This window comes from Metopolophium dirhodum, chromosome 4, assembly GCF_019925205.1.
Source record: "Metopolophium dirhodum isolate CAU chromosome 4, ASM1992520v1, whole genome shotgun sequence".
NCBI classification, from domain to species: domain Eukaryota; kingdom Metazoa; phylum Arthropoda; class Insecta; order Hemiptera; family Aphididae; genus Metopolophium; species Metopolophium dirhodum.
In genome coordinates this window covers 15,720,804-15,735,090 of record NC_083563.1, presented here as the reverse complement: position 1 = coordinate 15,735,090, position 14,287 = coordinate 15,720,804, and the positions used below count along the sequence as shown (strand labels likewise).

Genomic DNA, 14,287 nt, shown 5'->3' with positions numbered 1-14,287 from the left:
AAGCAATAACCTTTATGGAAATTTCTCAAATACCATACAAAATTAAAAGTGTATTTTAGATTCTGAGCGAAGTGATGAATATGTTGATTTTTTAAAAATTTTTTTTGTGTCTGTTATCACCTTTTAGGACAGTAAAAGTGCTTGGATTTTCTTTAACAGTAACTTTTCTGATAGGAAAGTGAACCTAGTTGTTATTTTGAGGAGTCAAAAGTAAAAATTTTCCAGTAGTTTTCAATAACGACGTGAAAAAAAAAGAAAAATTAAGGAAAAACGGGAATTTTACGCAAAATCTGTCTTCGAGAAAATCAATGTTGGTTTTTGGTGCAACTCTAAAAAAAATGACCGTATAGGTACTATTGACTAGGTAATTTTGACTGAATGTTTATATTAGCATTTTCTATACACCATAACATTTTCAAAATATTTTGACTTATTTTGAGCTGTTTACGGACATTGTCAGTTTTCAATTTTTTTAGTTTATTTTTCCATAAATATCAATAAAATTTTATTTGTTGGGTAAAAAAGCGTGACAATTTAATACAATACTCCTGATATATCGTTCCAAAAGCAGTTGAAAAATATTAAAAATACAAAGTCAAAATTTTTTTTATAAGCATTTTAAGTTCAAATTTTGACAAAATTTATAAAATTTATAATTTAATAATTATTTTGTAGTTACAAATTTATAAAATGTTCAACTTTTATAGCTAAGAATTGAAAATTGAAAACAAGGCTCCACGTAAATAGGTTATATATAAATTACTTTATTCACAATAATATCATCTAATATACTTGGTAATATCATAGGCTGACTGACCGTTTTCGCTCAGAATCGTTTTTCTTATACAATGATAATATGATATCATTAAATTCAAATTTAACACCATCCATTACAGTGACCCACTTGTAACCTACTGTACAGCAGAGCGACATCCACTTACCCACTTTTTTTTTAAATGTACCTTCTAAGTAGGTATCTAGTATTTTTATATAAAGTAGAATTCTAAGATAAGTGTATCAAATATTTATATTTAAAAATAAAATCGATAATCATTCACCTTTTTTTCTAATATTTAGTATTTACCTATGTTTTATTCAAAACTGATTAATAGCTGGTAGATATAGTTTTAAATCAAACGTTTTATTTCTAAAATAATGTTAACTGTGTAGCTTTTACTTGTGATAGACGATTGTATTAATACAATTTATCAGCAATAAATGCATGCATACTTTGTAGGTCTAAATTGTACATTTTTACTTGTAGATTTAAGGGTTAAATTTACTAAAAAATAAAATACAGAAAACAGTAAAAATAATATAATCGTATACACAATATATTTTTAGCGTTCAATAAACAGGTAATGTTTTTTTTTTATTCTTAACTGCGACGTAACGTGACTCTTTTTTATACGTTCATTTTTGTCAGACAGGAAAGCAGTAATTTTTGAAATACTATGACATATTTTTCTATAGGTACGTAGTAAAAACTTTCAACGACTTCATATTATTATAGTACAAAACTGATAGAATAGACTGGTACATAAACTACAGTACGTAGGTCAAACAGGCCTGCGACAACAACAAAGGAATCCAGGTCGTCAATATTTATTATTTTGTTTCACACATCGATTGATTTTCTTAATAAAATAATTATAATATGTATCAATTTGCCCCAGAATACAGTCTTAAACGCCAGTTTTTTATAATTGTTTTGAACAAAATGAAATATTTAAATTTGCAACCGTCTGTCAATGAGGTGGCTCGTTTCACCACCGGGGGTATAACAAGCACCACTCGCCAACCCTAAATCCAGCACGGGCCCCACGCCCCCACGTTATAATATTTATTATAGCTTATAATTTTTAACGTTATATTCATTGCCAATATAAATTCCATAATGCTTAAAACGTCAGATAAATTTACAATAAATTGTGAATCGAGAAGATTTACATTTTACGTATTAACGTAACTAATAAATGAATTGGGCATGGTATGAAACTGGATTAATACAGAAAGACTATTTCAGAATCAAGACTCATAAAGTCATAATAATTTTTAAAAATGTCCTTTTCGAACAATTTTAAATACAGGTATGATTACAACCTTTAATGTTGCGTTACACATTTAATTTTAATAATCACACTTATATTTGTTAAATTTTAGAATTGATATCAAAATATAATATTTTATTTTTAATTTCATAATCTGAAACATAATACCTAGTTTTATCAAATTGTTTATGTATAAATATGTTTAATACTAATAGAGCAGTCATAATTTACTGATAAATGTTTTTAAATGTTCAAAAAACTAATGATGAATAAAAATAAATTTTATCTAGTTAATCAGAATAATTATTGAGACTTAAAGAAACTCATTTTAGAGTCTATGTATAAGTGTGATGATTGTATTGATTTTACAATGATGGGTATTTTTTATTTTTTATTTTTTGAAATCCATTGTCTCTTGACGAAATTTTTAAAATGTTTTTTCTGGTGTGCACAATATTTTTTATAGATATGTAAGTTCATATTTTGACAAAATTAGATTTTCAAACGTAGAATTACGATTTTTTTTGATTTTTTCGTGATTGAAAAATATTATATGTGAGGAGTTGAAACTTTTAAGTATATTATTATATTTGGCAATACGCAATGACATTTTTAAAATAGTAAGATTAATTTTAAGATATTTCTTATTTATATACATGAACTTATTTACATCGTTCTATAGTAATAAATAGTTGGTATTGACTCAAAATATGTTTTAATATTTTATTTAATCAAATCGTTTTTTCTATCCAATGATATTTTATCATCGAATTCAAATTATCGAACTTGTCAACCATTAAAATTTACAGCGACCTACTCAATGACCAGTTATTCTCATCACCTACTGGACCTACAAAAGAGCGGTAACCGTAGCACTTGCCCAGATTCTTAAATATATATATTTATATTGTTTTAGTAGGTATTTACTTTATACACCCGAAGTATGAAAATTTTAACATAATTAAATTCCGTATAAGAGTATAGGTAGGCACTTGGTTGTAATATTGTATTATTGCATACAGTTTTAGATTTAACCACTTGGAAATAATAACAATCGTAATATTTGTATAACATACACAAATATTGAAATATCCCAACTTGTTTTTACATACCTAGTGTAAAAATATCAATTATTTAGTAAAATATAAATTTAAATAATATCCAAACCAAATACCTATATTTAAATTATTTCAACTTTAGTGAATATAGAATAATGTAACATAATATCTTTAATAAATTTACTTATAAAATATTTCAAATATGTAAATAAAATTAGAAATTATTTGACTTGGTATTTCATGTTTACATACACTCATAAAGGTTTACCAAAAATATTTTATCACCGAGAAATTCGTTAATTAACTCTTGTTCAAATTACAACTGTTTGTAAAGTAATTAAATGTTTACCCCCAAAATTGAATATTTGTCATATTTTAGAAATTCATGCTCAAGCATTATTTGACAGGACCACATTATACTAATAAATTGTAATATTATATTATATGCAACAGGGACATAGATGTTCAGATATTCAATAAAATAAAAAACTTAAATCGGATCTGTTTTTCAATGATAAATTTTTCCCTTTATAGTATAAAAGTATGTACAACATACTTAAAAACGATTGAATATTATATTTTATCTTCGTTTTTTATTATATGATTTAGTTTTTTGTCTGGCGGGGGTTTAAAACTTGTGAATAAGAATTAAAAAAACTTAATTCCAACTCAATACAAAACTTATTTAGACAATTTACATCCAGGATTGCGCAGCCTTTTATTTGTTTTGGTACGTTATACAAACATTTTTTTTTTAATTATGATTGTATATCGACAATATTGTGTTTGACATGTAAACGACTGTTTTATATTTTATACAAGCCCACGACGCAATCAAGGAAGTGCAGGAGATCCAAATTTAAAGAATCACCCTCTCAGACGATGACGTTGAATAAAATAATAATAAAAGTGTTTTTTTTTTATTTGATCTTTAAGATAAAGTTTAGACTCATCTAATTGACGAACCAAGTATAATATGATCGTTTCATCTTTGTGTCAAAGAGTTGGAAAAAATATGAAACATAATTTTACGTAGAAAATGTAAAATTGAAATACTCATTCACATACCTACTTGAAAAATATTTAAATACTTTTTTTGTGTTTGAAAAATAGTTCAAATATTTTTAAAAGAGATAAATTCAAATACATTTCAACCACTTTTTTATGTTTAGTCGGTATTTAGAAATATTAAATATAAAACAATATTTAAAGCCTGTGAAAATCATTTTGATGCGTATAACCTACAAGACCTAGATAAAGAGGATGAAAATGATGATAATTATAATAATAGACGTATGTTGAATATTAAAGCAGTTTTAATGGGCCGTGGACGATGGTCGAGAGTCCAAGCCAAGAGTCAGCAAATTTCAATAGGCATTAACATCGAGATTTTTATATGATTTTTATAAATGTCTGTATTTCTTCTATTGCCTATGTCTTATTTGTGTGTTTATATTTCATACCGGTATAGCTGTTTATTGGGTAAAGTTTACACATAATTATAGTGGTCCGCACAACTAAAAAGGTTGGGAACCGCTAGTATATTGTTTTTGGAAGGGGATTTCGTCACCTACCTACTTAAAACCCTACCTACGAAAAACCATCTACAGGTTGAGATATTTTGTTGAGTTTAGAATAAAGACGTATGTTATAGCACCGTATGCTATAGGTAGTCTCCTGTATCGTATATGTTACTTACGGTGGTATTCGGCATCATTGTTTACAGTGAAATTGGATTAGTACGTAAAAAGAAACCTAAGTAAAGTACCCTAATGTCTTCAGCTGAAAAATCTGAACCTTATTGATGACGTAGAGTATATGCCTAAGAATTTAACTTGTAAAGCAGGATATACCTACGTATATATTATTTTATTATTGTTAATCGTAACTTGTAAGAGGAGGACTAATTAAACACTAAATAGATTTATAATTTAAATATATAATTATAATATTGCAATAAACAATATGAGCCTCCACCAACCTTTTTTTTTTTTTCGTATTATAGAGGACCGGAGAGAGATCCTCGACTTGCATTACAGCTCCCTGGATTTGAATTACAGATCAATGACCTAACTTTTACATTATCAACAACATGGGTAATTTAAATTTTGTAGTCCTGATTGGTTAATTAATTATTTAAGTTTAAGATTAAATATACACATGTTTTTTAAAGAAATTGGTTATTAGAACTACTTAAAATGAGTTAAGTGTTTGAAATAAATACCTACAAAATGTTATTGTTTATAAGCGTATAAAAATATATGTTAGAAAAAGGCATCCATAAATGAGGCGACTAAATATAATATTAAACTCATAGTAAATTTTAATTTCGTTAGTTATAAAATTTATTTAACGTAAATATTAAAATTTAGTTAAATTTACGATTTACTACAAGTCATAATAACGAATCAATTCGTTTTTTACAGTTACAAAATGTTACATACAGTTACATTTGTTCATAATTATTATGTTATTTTAAATTTTAAATATTTAATTGGTAATACAATTTAACCGCAGCTATAAATATTTGTCCGTACTTATTTAGTATTAATTGTGGTATTAATAATAACAAAATATATGTAAAATTGTATAATTGAGTTGTCTCCGGACTCCGGACTCCAGACACATTAATATTATGATTATAGTTGCGATCACACGAAATCATTGTTCAAAATGAATAAACTGAAATAACTATACTAAAACTGCATAGTAATGTAAATATATTGTAATTGTCTGTTTAACAAATAATAATTGATTTCATAGAGAACGCGTAGTTTTGTCATGCGTAACCTTTTTCAAAAACAGATTGAAAACCATGTCGAACATCGACCGACAGTGTCGTTGTATTATTACGACGACGCCACAGCAGCACAACGCAATATTATTACTATGGTATTGGTCATTGGGAAAACTAAGACCACCCCCAAACAACACTTAAACGAAATAAAATACACTTCGTAATACGTGCGTATTATGTTATTATTATGCGCGAGTGCGAGCGAAAAAAAAGGTGTACTGTGCAGCCGAATGCATATTGAGACATTATTGCTGAATAAGTAAAACGCCGGAACCAGAGGCACGAGAAGTAATAATAATAATAATAATAATATCACATCAAAAAGCAAACATATATTAACATGGGAAAGGCGCTCCATAAACTGCTGATAAAACACAACTGACGCACATTACACACTGCCGGTAACGAAATAATAATAACGTCGTTTCCACCGTTTTTTGCATTATTATATGGATTGATGCAATAAAATACCCTTTCTCTGCCCTTTTGTATAATGTTAAGTCAAAAGGCCGCTAGTTTTTGTTTTCTTTTTTTCCCAACATATCATTATACTTACACCTCCTTCCACCCTCCCCACCCCCACCAAACTTACCGCCCCCCCACATCACGTATCATCGCCACCGCCACAGCGTGTATTGCGTGCACTCGTCATTGTGGTCCTTGTACCACCAAACTCGTGACGAATAATGACGTTTTAACCATAAAAAAAAACTGGATTACAACAAATAGTAAAACGAAACGTAATAAAATAAAAAATAATAAAACAGAATTCGAAAAATCAGGTCAAAACTTAAATGTTAATATTGTACCTACATAGGTGGGTGCATTGTTTTTTTTTTTTTTTTTTAATAGCTGTGTAATTACCAATTTTCATTGTTTTATTACTAAAAAAAAAATTCTCAACGTCTAAATATATGGGAAATTCGAAAAGAGTTCACTTTGTGTTCATTAAATTTATTATATTTGATACATGTTTGCACTATATGTGTATCCCCTACCCCCTACAGCCGCGGTTACCTGGTTAAAAATTGCGAATAACCATTAAGTTTAATTATATTCGTTTAAGCATGGTATGTATTATTGCGTGATGAGTACTTGGTATTTGGCATCAAAATGACTTAAATAGTTAAATTTGACTACTGTTAACCTGTGTCAAGTGTAAACATCATGTTAAGACGAATTTGCAGTGACACAGCAGAAATAAGAAGTAATGGTTATCCTGGAACTATCGTCAAAGTACCAAAACATCCTTGCAAGAGTAAAAATTAAACCACAATACCAAATGAACGTATCCTAAACATTTTAAAACGAATTACAATGCACACAATTTAGATACAAAAATGACAAATAAAACACAGCCGATATCATGAGGCTGTGTGTTTTTGATTGTATTGTAAAATATATTATTTTGTTAAGTAGGTAGTATTTTTTTTTATCTTGTAACGAGACCTACAAACTTTACCATCAATACAATTATTATAAATGAAACTTCTCCTACGCTGTTCAACTATTCATTCTGGTGAGTGGGGGACACACTTTAAAAAATCGTGAATATAATATATAAGTTTATAGTTTGAAATTTTTCATCGACCTTGTAACTAACATTGAAACACAAACATTCAAATATGACTTTGGAGACATTTCATAAAACTAAATTACAGTATAAAAATTTAAAACACAAGAAGCTTCTGGCATATTACAATATCAACTTCTGAAAGATTGGTGGCAACTGGCAACTATTTAGTCCAAAGAAAAAGAAAACATTCTTTAAATATTCCATGAAGACTACATGAAAATTACATTTAATCTAAATATAAACAAAATCAAAAGTAAAGTATTAAAGTTTAAATGTTAAATGTTATCTTTTGAATTCTGGTCGAAGCGAGAAAAAATGTATTACCATATAATATCCTGGAATAATTTTTTCTTGTTTCCCTTATTTTATATTATATAGATTGAACATGTTATCTATATTATGGTATTCAACAATCAAATTATTATATCTTGTAAACTTGTAACTCAATAGCTGATGATAATTTTTTTCCGACACTTTAAAACTGAACCAATATTGTTTATAATTTAAGTTAAATTAAATTGAATTAATATAACAGAAATTCGATCTATCTGATTAAGTAATAATATTTAAAAATTAACAATTAAGTACATCTTCTGGAAAAAGACAAAAAACCTTCCCTATGTCCTTTATGCATTCCTAAACCGTTCATCCGATTGCGATTAAATTTGGTACAGATATAGATTAACTTCGGGAAAGAAGATAGGCCACGTAGTTTTTTAGCGAAAAAAGGTAAATAAGATTCCACCCGGGGTGGTTCTCAGACAGGAATTTTGAGATAGTTAATATTTTTTTTTTCATTTATAAATGGTTGATATTGGTTTTAATAATAACCATAATAATTATTATTATTATTAATGCGATAAATCTGTGTATTTTAGTACAGAATGCATTGAGTTCGAACCACGGTTTAGGTGGGCCAATTTTTTGCATTTTTTAAACCATACACTTACGTATGCACCAAGAGGGGTCTGTGATCTACCACAGGTAGATTGCTTACCCGATAATAAACTGCTCGCATAATCACAAGCTAATCTCGGTCGGGATGGCTATAAATTAAAATATAATATAATTTACACTTAAAAATACATTGCTTCCATAGCGAGTTACACCCAAAAGAAGTTGGAAAATCACAAAAACCTAGCAATAGCAAATCATCGCCGTGTCAGCTAGTATTGTTATACAAATATATCATATTATAGAGATGACTATAATATACTATGACTTCATTACTATATTCAATATATTTAATCAAAGTGGATGTCAAGTGACTTAACATTTTTATATTACCCTACAATAAACACTATATTTTATACTTAACCGAGCATCGCCCGGAATCATTTTTCTGACTGAACTGATTTATGATAGCGTTTAAATTCATAATAATAATGCAGCAATATCCTGTGTGCTGTGGTAAGCGAAGCAAAGGAAGATGTGTGCTCTCCTATCAGTACATGTGCTTAATATACTGTTCTACTATTTTACGAATAGGTACTTACATTAATACGGATCACACATAATGTAATATCATTAAATAATTAACGGGGATAAAAATTTGCGTTGAAGAATTTAATTTTACACAAAATAATTGTTGTGCTAAACCTTTTAAAATTAATACTTGTTATTATTAATTCGTACTTTACAGAGTTTTCCAAACTAATAGCATACAATATTATTATTAGTTAGAAACTCAAGTAGTTATATAGTATATTATGCACAATTTAGTTTATACGTCTTATCAACTAATAATTACAACTAATTAATATTATAAAAAATGCATTTACATTACATAAATATTAAGAATAAATTAGGTTCTTATACCTCACATTTAAAATTTAAACATTTTTATAATAAGATTTATTTTAAACACTTTAGAATTATAGGTATATAAAAACAATTACTGAAACAAAAAAATTATTTATTTAACGTTGTTGAAAAAAAATAAAACCAAATATAAATAATATATGCATCTATTGTAAATAATGGATATCAAAACAATGTACACAATATTTTTATTTAAATATTTATGTAAAATTGTAATTAAAAAATAGTTAGCTAATGACCCTTGAGTATAAGTTCAATAAAAAAAAAAAAAAAAATGAATAAATAAATAATATTTTAGTAAAAATATCATTTATACGTAGTAGAATCGAAAAATAAAAACCATTCGAAAGATCAAACGGTTGTAAAAACACTTATGTTTATCAGTGATTAAAAATATTATCAATAGTATCAATTTTCCTTTTACTCCACGTCAAGATTTAGTTATCGAATGTCAAGCACTGTATAATGGGTATTTCTGAGAAATTAAATAAACCTTCTCGATATTCATTACTCCTGTCCTGAGGTGTCTGATAGACGTTTTACTATATTATATATTATACAATTAATACTTACCTACTTGAATAAACTATAATGGAATTAACCCTTGACCGATTAAATATTTTACCTGCTTAATACAAGTACACAACGATTGGATAGTACTTTGTCAATCACTAATCTCTACATTACCGTAATAAACACGTATGAAAACAAGTTTTTTTTATACTTATAGTTCACAGGTTAATAAACCAATCATGACACACGTTAATGCTTGTAAATACAATTACTCGATTTGTATTTGATCGGCATTCCGGGTCAAGTGTATCAGCTGCTGTTGTATATTCTGTTTTAAAATGTTAATATTATTATTTCCGACATCATCTCTATTCGTCGTCGTTTGATCGACAAATCATCGTTAACGTTTAAGGGTACAGAATGGGAATTTTTTTTTCACTAAAGGGATAATTAACGTTTTGTAGCTTGATTACAACAACATTTCACACATACAATCTAGTTACTGCTGTACAAAGATCTAAGTGTATTGAGGCACTAAAAAATATAACAAATTACACACGTATTATAATATATTGTATAACTGATGATACACACAAAAACACGAGCTCCTCACTAATGGTTTATTAAATATTGGCCGTTTAACTGTAATATATTCAAACAAAATGGCCTTACAAAATATCAAACGAGCAAAAGTTTCCCCAACTCTGTCCAACAGTTTTCGCAGATGGACGTGTACCACCAAGTAAGTATCCTAGCCGGGATCACGTACCTACATACAATCTCTGGATACGAAATCCGACCAGGGTCAACAATCTCAGATAATCAATTTTGTACCTGAACAAGTTTCATTACACCTATTCATTTTCCTTCGATCCCAGAGAGATATTATGTTATTTTCGGCTGGTCATTCTGTGGGAGGAGGTGGAGGATGGGCGCAGTGTAAGTATACGTTTCCGATCCGAGAAAACGGTTCTGATGGTTTTCGACGATACAACCGATCACGACGGTGGTGTTAGTGAAGTTCCATTGCTTCATTTTCTGACATTCGACGGAATTAATAGCGTCAGAAGACAGCTACCCGACCCGGAACAACTGACAAGGTGCCTAAACTGGCGTCTACTCTAAGTCATTTTCTCGAAATATGTTCGATATAATATGAAACCATGATACGACTTGAACGGTAACGAGTAACGGGTGTGCGGAAACGAATTTAAGGTCCTTAAACTGATAAACAAAATATTATTATTACAGATCTTAAACCATTATCTTCCAAAAAATTTCCCAATCATTGTAAAATTATAACAATTTATTAATATTTTTCAAGTCAGAATTTCATATTATTTTCAATCAGTTTAATTGACGATAAATTATTATCAACAATCGTAAAGTTACATGAAAACTACATAATAGTAAAATAGTAAAATATACCAATTATTTTTGTTGAACATCGTTGCACCATAATATAATCCCAAGTGTCTGCCGTACAGTACGGCCAATTAATTTTAATTTTAAATAAAACACTACAACCTATAATCAATTTATAATCAATATAATCTATTATATACAAAATGGTTATATACATTATAAGGACAGCATACCCACATTTATACTACCATACAATCATATAGTGTACGTTACGCATTAGAAATATTTATGGCGAATATTATGCTAAGATATGATATAATATTGTGTTTAAATAGAATATAAATATACCTATTTGATATTTATGTATTTTTATATACGGTACAGGGTGGTTCATGGGGGTTAACATGCTTGGTGAACCACTCTGTACATAAAAAAAATACACCTAATACATATAAGTACTATTTGGCATTAATTTTCTTTTGCTCTACTTGATGCTATACTGACAGTAATTATATTAAATAACTAAAAATGTACCTATTTAACAATAAATCATCGTTTTTAAAATACTAAGTAGAGATAATTTTATTTTTACTAAAGCATTCTTAAAATGTGACGAGGTTATTATGGTAAACTAAGTAATAAGTAAAAAACTGCGAAGAATATGAAAGTAAATATGAATTACGTTTTTTTTTTCTCCGGTTTTACATTAAAATTAGTTGGAATTTAAATTAAATAATGTTCTAAGAATTTTAATATTTTCCATTCACATAAAATAAATGGCAATTAACCATGTTACGGATTTCCTATTGAATTATGTGCAAAAATAATATTCAAAGTGCAGGCTACTTTTACCCATCGTCGTCCACCATAAAGACGTTCACCATACATCAAAATCGCAACCGATTTATAATTATTAATCGACCGTGAGTTGCGTTGCATTGTGCACAAATTTCTCGATGACTGCCTACTTAAAAAAAATAAAAATATCTATGCAGATATATTCGCTACAATCGCATAAAAGAACTATCGAAGCAATATCGAAGGTATATGGTAACTGGTCCGAATTTTCCAAAAATATATATTATAATAATAATACTATATAGCACGGAATTCGGAGAAATAGTATAATATTACCATCGATCCTTTCGGAATCTCGAACGAGAGAGACGGCGCATATTATTATAATACCGAAATATATATTATTATTATTATTATTATTATTATTATTATTATTATTATCAAGTAACATGCGCTCGGCGGCGACCGGCGAAACAGCGTGGCGCGACGCAACAATGATGTCGAAGAATACTGTACAGCGCCAGATCGCTATAGCTCGGACATCCTGCCAGTAAAGGTCTACCGCCGTCATCGTTTCCGCAATAAATTATTATGCAGATTTCACCATTTAAATATTTCGCATAATTCATTTGCCTGTTATTCGAGGTTAAATAAACCGCAAAGTTATACCAGGCGGCGGGCCATGCGAAAAAATAAAATAAATATCTCCACGATAATAGTATATGATACGAAATGATATAGTTGCGTACAGGCACAAGTATTCTACATAATAATATTATACACGTCGGGGAATACCTTATTTGCAGGGTTAGGTTTTTATCCACAATCGACCAATATTCACAATAATAATAATTTACAATTTTGAACGCTTTTGTTATTTTATTTGATTGTCGTCGGTTTATAATGAATTAGGATTGTTTCTGTTGTCTGTTAGGTATTAGTATTACTTACGTCGTGACCACATTGTGGTCTGGTCGCATGCAAACGGTAAAACAAACATCTGGTCACGATATACGGATAAAGATCAAATTATATAAACCACGATTTCTTTGGATAACCCTATACAGTCCATCTCCAAAATAAACATTCAGAATCATGAACAGTTCTTTTTTTTTCATTTATCTCCTATTAGATATTTACACCTAGGTGCTCATCAGATCAAAATGTTGAAAAATATTATTCTATTAAGTTGCACCTTATTCAGTCAATCGCATTAATAAATTAGTTTAATTTAAATAATTATTCATTAGCAGTTTTTGTATAGTATAGACCTAAGCTAACATAAAAATTAGTACTTAATACATTTTGGGTGCACGTCAAAAAGTTAATGAAAACAGGCCAATATAATACTTTATCTGTTTACTAAATAGTCAATACATATTATTTCATTTTATCTAATACTTAAACTACGATACAAATCATAAGTAGTAAAAAAATAAATACAAAATTAAATGAACAACTTTATTTCCTTGGGTAAAATTTAAGAGACAGTTTTAAAATTTTATCCGAAATCATTAAATTTAATAATCGAAAAATAACGAGAAATCATCAAATTATAATAAAGCATGACCAATTTAAAGAAATATGCGGAGAAGTATGTCTTACAAACAATGTACAGATAAAAGTTAAATTTTATCATGACGAGAAATTTGAATAACAGTACTATATAATTTTCTAAATGGTAATTTAAACAAAAATGTCATCTTTTCTAAACTTTTAGTTACTGAAATTATGTATATTGATATATTAACTAATAATTAGTAACCATCATATTGAAGCTCTATACTAAAAATATGAAAAAAAAATTAATTTAAAAGAGAGTATTCTATAGGTATTCAATCATTGTATTCGTATCTTTAGGAAAATATTATAGCTAATAAATGATTAAGTTCATAACCAAGTATTAATTAGATTTAAAAAAAAATAAGTTAAAAATTCTTAAAATGTCCTTACACAATATTTCTAATAATAATAATAAAAAAAACCTAAATTATATTCCCAAGTGAAAGTTTTGAAAATAAGATAGGTCCTACATTACACTTTGATAAATGATTCTAACTGCCTAGTGAATATTTTAAAATAATGAATATTTTATGTCAAGTAGATCATTCTGCGTTATTCAATATGTTTACACCAAGTATTTATCGTGGTGTACAATGTACACACATTAAATGTCCCTTTAACTAAGAACCATCCTAGTGTACAAGGTAAAATAATGTACAGGTTGAATGGCATATTATAATCATCCAGAAATCAATACAAAAAATAAAAATATTTTCGGGTTATTTACATCGCAATTTAAGATTAT

The 14,287-nt window shown here is 28.1% G+C and overlaps 1 protein-coding gene across 1 annotated transcript in view; it reads right to left on the bottom strand.

The window, feature by feature from the left end:
- The window catches only part of LOC132943392 (protein amalgam-like), a 365,040-nt gene that overhangs the window by 348,102 nt on the left and 2,651 nt on the right, over nucleotides 1-14,287 (bottom strand). The gene's annotated exons all lie outside the window — the stretch shown is intronic.